Here is a 9,666-nt window from a genome sequence, read left to right on the forward strand (position 1 = left end):
CGTTTCCACTTTGATGAAAAACTTTACAATTAGAGGCAACAGAAAAAGTGTTTAACAGGAGACACAGAGAAAGACTATATATGTTGGAAGCATTGGTGTTTAACATCCATGACAGCAGCATGGATGAGCATTGGGAGTGTTTCCTCTCTTTGCCAGTGCCCTCCCTCCATTCAGCTTGTTAAAGGCAGCCCCATGTAAGCACCCCGCCAGCCTGTTAGGGGAGGTATAATGAAGTAATCCATAGTCATTACTCAACCATCACCCTTGGTGTGCACAGGCCGCCATGGACCACTTAGTCGGAGGTGTGTCAGTGTGTGTGTGTGTGTGGAGGAAGGCAGCCAGCGAAGGCATTAGAGGGTTAGAGGAGGTCGGTATGGGACACGAGGATGGCGTCCGCAGGGTGTGCGGAGAATAGGGTGAGGGACAGGGAGCCTGGCAGAGGGCTGTTGTGCTATACTTTAATTGCAGCTGAAGGATAATTTGAGCAGTTATTGATCCCCCCTCCCCCTTCTTGGACTGGGGAGGAGGATTTCTCTCTGCTATTATGACCTGCTGGCCCAGGAGAGAGGCTCAGGTGAGGAATGTGGGAGGAGGAGGGAGGAAGGTTCAGGAGGACAACAGGAAGAGGTGCTGGCAGGGAGGCAGGCGAGGAGGCTTTATGTCGCCATAAAGTTCAATATTATCACCCTGACCAGTGGTCCGGGGACTCAACTTGTAAATAAGCAAGGCGGCACATGCTACAAAGCTAAGGATGCTGATTTAAGACTATTTGTTTGCCCGCCTATTTATTTTTGCATGATGGCGCAATTTACAAGAGGCAAACAGGGCGAGGAACGCGGGCCTGATACAACATCAAACACAACAGCATGACTCACGGCCAGACCCAAAGCCAATTCCCAGGTATTAGAGTGCTTTAAGTTTTATGATCCCCTATCACCAAACCTAATATAATTACCTTGCAAGGGCACTCTGTCTTTCAGCTACAGGGGGCGAAATGGGATGCTTGAAGAAAAGGGGGTGGTGGTGGCAGTGGTGGGCGGATGAGTGGCTACATGGGGATGAGAGAGGGCAGATTTTATATGCATACTGGAGCCCCTCACCAACGCATGCACACATACCCCGACCCTTTCAGACGGTGTTAAATGGTAGTCCACCATTGTATGGGCAGTGACCTTAGCCATGTTGTTATTAATTGCCTTATTATTCTAATTAAGGAGTAACACCCCGTGAATCGACGGAGACGCTTAAGAGTCTGCGTAATTAATTGAGTCTATTCTGAAGGTCAATCCTTAGTGTATCTGTAAGGATGAAGACTCTCCCCTCCCCTCCTCCCCTCCTCTATTTTATCATCCTGCATGTTGTTGTATGAGACTAGTATGATTAGCTCCTGTCAGACCGACCCATAAGTCATCCCCTCCCTGACGCCTCAATCTCTACTCGCTCCTCCGAAATGCGAAATGTGTCACTGTGGTCACAGGTGATATACGCCACCATTATGAATAAAATAACCATCGTTAGGATGTCCGATACTGCATTATCTCTGTCCCCGTCACTCGTGCTTGGGCTGTGAGACTCCATTTGTTGCAAGGTCAAGCTGGGAGTTCAGAGTTTATGTTTTTTGGTCCGTGTTCGTCCTCCTTAGGTCGAGCAACAGTTTCAGGAATTACTCCCATTTTTTACTCCTATTAATCCTATTTTGGCACACTTATCCTGCGGTGTGTCCTTCTCCATCATCTCGTGTTCTTTGCGGTTTCTGTGCTTGTTTCGGCCAGGTTCGTCTGCCTTGCAGCTTGAGGCCGACATGTGAGGGACACATGAAAAATACATGCCGAGGTAGAGCCAGAGAGAAACAGGGGCTAGAGACAGACAGAGAGATGGAGAGAGAGGGTTAATGTGGTGGCTAAAGGAGAGCTGGAAATGAGGGAGAAAATGTGTATCACAGATGAGGGAGGGGAGTCAGAATACACAGCTAGAGTTAGTGCTATAGCAGAGGTGTAAACAGGTAATGGCCGGTCGGCATTCTACTTTTAAAAGGTTAATTACATCTAATCTGTGCACGAGGAGCTGTGTCAGAGAAAGAGACATTAATAAGGCATGACAAGACAGAGGAAGGAGCGGGGCAGCAGGCTGGGGATTGGAGGGACAGGCAGATAGTGGCATCCACTCTGCTATTGCAGCCAACTAACAGGACTAGATAAAACACTAATCAGTCATCAGAGGAGGAGAGATGGAAAGAGGGACCATAAAAAATAACGTCTCTATTGGTTATACAATTGCTTAGTTTCATAAAAACACCATTTCTAATTTAGAGCATATCTGCATTATGATCTCAAAGAGAATTTTCTGTAACAAAGGCACTTTTTTTTGTCTTTGAAACGTCTAACTCAATTCCCTGCACCTACTCTGAAAAGACAGCCATCTGATAATGTTGCATCCCTTTGGGGTAAAATATTGCTAAGAAGTAAAATCCAAGAAAAGAATGCTGAAAATAATCTCTTAGAAAATCAAAGCAACATAAAGGGAACAAAAGGAGCCTGTGCTTTTACCCTGCATCCACACAGGAATCAACCTAAGGAACAGTTTTGAAATAAAGGAAGGGTTCTTTCAATGCAAATGTCTGTGCATAGGTAGACTGCAAATGTATGCATTCAAATACAACCAGCACGCTGAGACCTGGTTCTGTCAGTGTCACCGAGTCAAGTCTTATATCAAAGAAAACAAGATATGAGTCATCTGTTTCATGGTGAGGCTTTGTTTTAACTTGAGACGGGGAGTGGAAGTGATGGGTGTGAGACAACAGCAGCGAGACCGCTCTCCGCAGAGACACTAATCCTCGTGATGGCATTATCATCCGCACATCAGCCCACTATACAGTAGGCAGGCACGAGTGGAGGACGTGCTGCTCTCTGAGACAGCTGGGGTCTTTATTCTTGGGAGGGAGGAACAGCTCATTACTGGCGATGTTTTCAGTGTTTTGATGGGTAAATATGAAAACTGCTTTCAAAAACAGAGCGCTGACAGCCACCGCGTCACCTCCCACTTAATCTGGATATGCATGAACGAGAAAAAGGATAATATCATCAGCATACTGTCATATCTTTTTTTTTTTTATAAAAATGAGTGAAAATAGCGGCTGCCCCTTTTTCAATCACTGATTTGTGTATCAATGGGTAGCTCTCAATGGGGGCACTTTAAAGTGGCAGTGGGGAGATAAGGATTATAATTAGCCCCTCTCTGTGAGTATATGAAAGGAGGTGCAGGTAAGGAGAGGCTGATGATGTCTTGGCCCTCCTCCTCCTACTCTTTTGCCACCCACTTCAAAGATTGAGATGAGAAATCAGTGGGTGTAAAAGTCAATTGACTCCGACAAAACTTGCAGCGAATGGTTGCAGTCTGACTACGGCGCGGTGACTGCGTTTTATCGTCCAAGTGCTTCAGTCTTAATGCGTCGCTGTGTCATCAGCTGGCAACTCACCCTTGTACCCCTCGCAGATGCTCCAGGCAAATTCATAGCTCATCAATCCATCAGATGGATTTTTATTTGCCTTTTTATTTGGCAAGGGATTCAGGAGAGAGGGAGGTATTGTGTTGTTGTTCCTCTTCCTACATGGGAGTGAGAGGAAAGGACTGCATCCCATTCTAATCATCAGCAGAAGAGACTGCTGGGTGAATCTTTACTCAGTGTGTTTCGGCAGAGTATCGTCTACACCAGAATAAATGTATATGTTGAGTTGATTCATGTTGATGTCTTTGTAAAGGAATTTGAGCTGAATTTAATCTCCTGTTTTTAATTTATTTTGTTTCATGACTATTTATTTGCTAGTTACTGCAAAAAGTCACATCTGAAAACTTATTTCTGTTATAGTTTGCAAAAGGTGAGGACTCAAATCCAGACACCATGACAGGCAGGTTAAGAAGCAAAAGCAAGCTTTAATGATAAGCTGGTATCCAAAGTCCAAATATCCAAAAGACAAGTAACAAAAGGCAGGCAAACAAAAGCTGGCAACAAAAAGGCAACATGAAGAATCCAACAAAATACAAGATTATTACAAAAACGGGGGACAAAAAAGCCATGGGGAACAAATCAGGAACACAGGGAAAACATAAGGACCGGGTAACAGATACGGGATCGCAGGAGATGCAGGGGACAGATGAACTGCCAAAGAGAGAGAGAGAGAAAAAGACGGAATTAAATACACAAGAGCTACTGAACAAATGAAACACAGGTGTACACAGAAACAAGGCGGGAAAAAAACACAGATAGGAAGTGGAAAATCACAAGACACATGAGGATGAATTCTGCAAAATAAACAGGAAACTCTAAACTGAAAAACAAAACAGATTTAAAAAAAATTCTTGCATACACATGAACATGTTTTACTTTAACTTTATTTTCATTATCTAAGGTTAACCCACTAATGGGAGAAAACCCGAGACAGGCCATTTAGACCATATCATATCAATCAGTCGACTCTTCATCTGTGACTCTACTGCCACCACTGCAGAGTTGAGGAAAAGTGCACAAGGAGCAAAGTCACGGCTGCCCTTTTACAAGGAGCATCCCCTCAGAGGCTTCATTAGACTCATCCTGATTGGCTGAATAGATAGATGCAAATTTAGGGTTTTTGCAGACACGAGCGCCTGAAGGCCAGACACCCCCATTAAAGAGTGAAGCCTGTGTGGAATAGAGCACTGCCAGATTACACTTTGCTGATATATTCTCTTTGCTGATATATTCTCCTCCAGATTTTTTCAGACTGTGTGTGTTTAAGGTTAATTTACTACTGCAGACAAAAGAGGATAAATGAAGTTGGTCTGGTTTTTAATTACATAAATTAATTTGCCCAAACACTGGTAAGTGTTACAATCCTTGTATCTTGGTATCATGACGTGTATGCGTACATGTTTGTGTGTGTGCTTGCGCGCACATTTGTGTGTTTTTCACTTGGCAAACTGAGTTTAGGTCGGAGCAGTCTTATACCATGCACTTTGTTCTTGGCTGAATGACAGGGAGCCCATTTGCTGGATGCAAATTAGGAGCATTGTCAGCGCTCCTAATTCAACACAGCTCCTCTTTCTTTAAAAAAGTGTGGCTTTTCACAAACCCGTAATAGATGGGTAGTTCTCCATAGAGGAAGTGATCCTATTGCGGATAAGAATGAGTTATGCCGCTCAGAGCAAGTTCCACTCAGTGGGTGCACATGAACTTTAACTCACACACTGTAATGTCGACTCATGAAGCAGTAACTCATTTTGAAAAAGCTAGTTGCCAGCGAATGTGAACGGTCTCACACTGATTCATACAATCAATTTGCTTTCTGGCAAAGAGGAGATATACAACAAAGAAAAAAAATCAGCAAATGAAACCAAACAGACAGGCCCCAGTGTCTTTGTGTTGAGTAATCAAATAAATGACTAAAACTAGGAATAATGCAGAGTGTAATGTGCCCTTTTCACAAATGTAACAAATCCAGAGAATGCACAAGTGGGAGGAATAACCTGACTTGGAAAATAGTTAACCACAGCAGAATTCCACAGATCTCAAGTGATTTGTTGCAAAAATAAATCCTAGAGACAGCACATCAGCAGGAAATAACCCATATGCATTTGCAAGGCAAATTTCTCCTCTAGTGAAGTAGCCTAATGTACAGCGCGGAAACTTGATGCTTTTTTGTTCAAAGTGAAAAATGACACACCTAAAGGCTGCTGCAGGCTTCAAACAAAGTGTTGCTTTGTTGGATGGCGACAAATTTGGGAAGTCATGAGCTTCAGTTTGTGCCAAAATTGGGTTGATGCACACTGCTTTTGGGGTATTTCAGCATACATTACTGCCGTCTCCATCAAAACATTTTCTTGCTGTTGTTTATTCTCCAGACATTTTACAGTCTTTTTCTGTTGTTTGACTGTTTACATTTACATTATTTAAGCTTTGATTTTCTGTAATTAAACTACAATGACATACAGTGAAATTAGTCACTATTTGGTCCTGTATACAAGCAGGATTATAACATCAAGTTCAAGCAGTATCCATTGTTTTGGAGCTGCAGAAGAAATCCATATGATCATGCCTCGGCACACAGTATGGCTGAAGCGAGCTCTGTGTGGAGAATTGAAATTGTGCACTAGGCTGTAAACTATCATATATACTTACTGGTGTAAACTCAGATTATTGTGGAAATTGGCTTCCTAAAACCATGTGAATACTTTAATCTTAGTATTACTTTAATCTGGTCATCCAGACCAGCCAGGTTATGGTGCGTGTGAAAATTTACTTCATGTAAATGAAGTTTTGGCTGATTTATTCCAACCAATTTTCTTCCTGTCATGTTCTTGAGGCACTTCTTAATCACACCTTTAATGTTATGACTGGACTCATGGAAGAGGAACAGGCTTAATGACGACCGGCCCTGTCTGCTATTACAGTCTCAATCCTAGGGGAACGAGCACTTGGCAGGTAACAGAATGAATGGGACTGGCAATGTCACCACCGCATTAACAGAACCACACTTGTTTCCTGTTGATGTGACGTATTGTTTACTGCTCACATGAGAGATGTATGATGTGTTGCTGCTTCTGGGGTGATTCTGTCATGATGGATAGCCTCCCATACACACACCTTCTCCTTGATGAAACATGTTTCTGCAGTTCTTATAAAGCACTTGTTGTTGAGTTGAGTTCATTTTGTGAAAGATGTTGATGCACCTAAAACTCAGCACCGGGAAATGCAACCTAAAGATGAATAAACTAAAATTTACCCAGACTAATTACCTTTGTCCCATTCAGTCTGGTCTCACCAAATGGCAGATGTAACATGCCATTGCCTTAAAGGGGAATTCTGATATTTTAGAACCAAGGCCTATATTTACATGGACACTTAGAATATCAACCTCAGCCCGTCAGTGGCAAAAACAAGCACTTCGACCTTAGTCACAAATTATTATAACTCTAACTTAGCAACTCGTGGGTTGATCAATTTTACAGAAAATGCGTACAATAATTGTGTAGTAAGACGCTTAGTAGTGGTGACGTTTAAATCATGCAACTGCAGTGTAGTCTGTTCATAGCCTAACATTAGCTTTTTACTTTGAGCAATTTAATTTAGGCTTCAAAATCATAAAAGTGGTGTTTATCTGTGAAGATTATCTTGCTGAACAAAACGTGCAGGTATCATAAACGTGTTTGTCACAGAGCTTTTTTTCTGCGATATTCCAAAATCCAATGGAAAATCCAATTGTTCAAGGGAACCAGGGCGATGCTAATTTACGGATTAGTCTACAGAAATACGTCATCACTACACCACCCTATTGACTACTGTAAACTGTAGCGGTGGCATGCTATTTGTACACAAACCCATAAGATCATGACCCGTTCTGTGGTTTAGGCTGCTCAGACAAGTGTATTTTTACATGTGACTCTTGCATGGTTTTGCTTTCGTAGTACAAACTAAGTATAAATACTTTTGAATAATCTTAATTATTTGGATGCTCTTTTAGCATTTGTCTTCTGCATAGTACTTTTCCATTTTTTTACATAATGCACTGATATTTATTCATTGTCATGTCTGCTCATGTTTTTCTGAATTAATACATTTCAGTCAGCCAGCCTCATGAACGAACTATAAAAAGAAAGATCTTGATTGACTGTTTAATACTCTGTGAAAGATTCGATTGTTTATCACACAGCATGTCTTTAATTTAATGCAGGCTTCCATGGCAAATAACATTTTCATAGGCACCTATTGTTTCCCCCATGTTGTTATGACAGCTGTGTACGTAAGAAATCCATTTTCACTTGGATGTAATTCAGCACGTCAAAAATATCAAATACATTCAGATGTATGATAAACTGATTTTATCAGATTTATTTTATTATTTTGTACTAATAGTATGCATACAATAAAGCTGTCAGTTGAATCAGTCTTGCAGCATATATGCATTTTGATGAATGCATGCTATGTATGTCACAGATCGTTTCACGAGGGTTAACAATTACCGGTGAGACTGGAGGGTTCCCTTAGTATGCACACATGAGAGTGAGTCTCACAAAGCATCAGCCAGCCAGTTTCTCAGTGTTATTTCTCACTTAAAGGAGAGAGATAGGGTGACATGACTAAAACCCTGCCTTGCTCCCCGAAGGCAGCACATGTCAACCATCTTCTGGGGCCTTGTCAGCAGCCAAAAGGTTTTAATGGAACTGTGTTTTGGGATTTGCACATGTCGTCCGTGTTGTTCGAGAGATGGAGGGTGTCAAGGGGGAAAGAGAGAGGAGAGACCTCTTTGAGTGTCAAGCCGCTGAAAGGAGACATGGCGTCCGCCGAGAGAATAGCTGCTTCAGTCTTCTTATCCTTCCCCACCGACACACACAGATGCAAACTCACATCGTCAGCTTCCCTCCAAGAGATGTTCTCTGAGAGTGGCGAAGCTAGAGATAGGGCTGGGTGTTAGGTGATTGAACTGCCGGATGCCTATTCTGCACTTCACATCTTCATTTAGCCAGATTGAACACCTGACGAGATTGGGATTCGAATCGTTTTTTTCCTGCTGGGCTCTGGGCTTCTACTGTCTTTGTGCTAAAGTTTAATCAGGTTTTTTTTTGCAGATATGATCCTCAGATATGATATTCATCAAAACATTTTGAACAATTGGAAGGACATTTACAACTGGTTGTTAACCACTCTCATTTACACTAAAGTAGCATTCATTTAAATGTCAAGATTAATGGTGAAGTTTCAAATGGAAAGGCAGACAGTTTTCCATCTGTTTGTATTGTCTTAATAGCATTTGCTAATGCCTGTCCCTCCTGCCCCGCTGACATTTGTGTCATTAAATCTGAATGATAACATTTCTGCAAACTCCCTACTGAAGAGCAGCTGTTTGTCACATATGGTTAGGAAGTTTTTTGAAGATTTTAACATACTTTTATGATACAAGAAAACCACACATACTGAGCATTAATTTAGCAATAACCAACATTTTTTCTCCTGTAGCTGAAGTCTGCCATGCAGTCATTCATTAATGTCCTTGTGTTTGAGCTCCCTTAGTATCCATGCATGACTGTATCATTAAAGGATCAGTTCACCCAAAAAATGTCATTCATTATCTACTCACCATATTGTCGATGGAAAGTTGGGTGAAGTTTCTTTCTCCACAAAACATTTCTAGAGCTTCACAGCAAAACAGTTCTCCTAAACAACTGAAGTAGAAGGGGACATGTCAGATGAGATGCCCGCTAACGCTCCCTCACCGAGCTGAGATTTCGGCTTATGAAAGAGCAACGTCTAAACAATGTCTTATCAGATCAATTTGGGATCTTAAGACTTCTGGAGACTTTTAAAACAAGTCCCCATCTACTTCAGTTATGATAGCTGGAACACTATTTTGCTGTAAAGCTCCAGAAATGTTTTGTGGACTATGAAACTTCACCCGACTTTCCATCAGCATGGGGATGAGTGAATAATAACTGAATTTATATTTTTGGATGAACCTATCCTTTACTGTTGTCATGGAGGCTTTATAAATGAAAAAAAAAAACCTCCTAAGACACAGTTTATGAACAGTTACTATCAAGAAATCACCATGAAAGATTCTCCCATAAAGTCCTTAATGGATTGCACAGCACAAGAAAAAAGAGTGGATTTACTCTATTTACTGTTTTACTGTTCTTTTT

This window comes from Pagrus major, chromosome 3 (assembly GCF_040436345.1).
Source record: "Pagrus major chromosome 3, Pma_NU_1.0".
NCBI classification, from domain to species: Eukaryota; Metazoa; Chordata; class Actinopteri; order Spariformes; family Sparidae; genus Pagrus; species Pagrus major.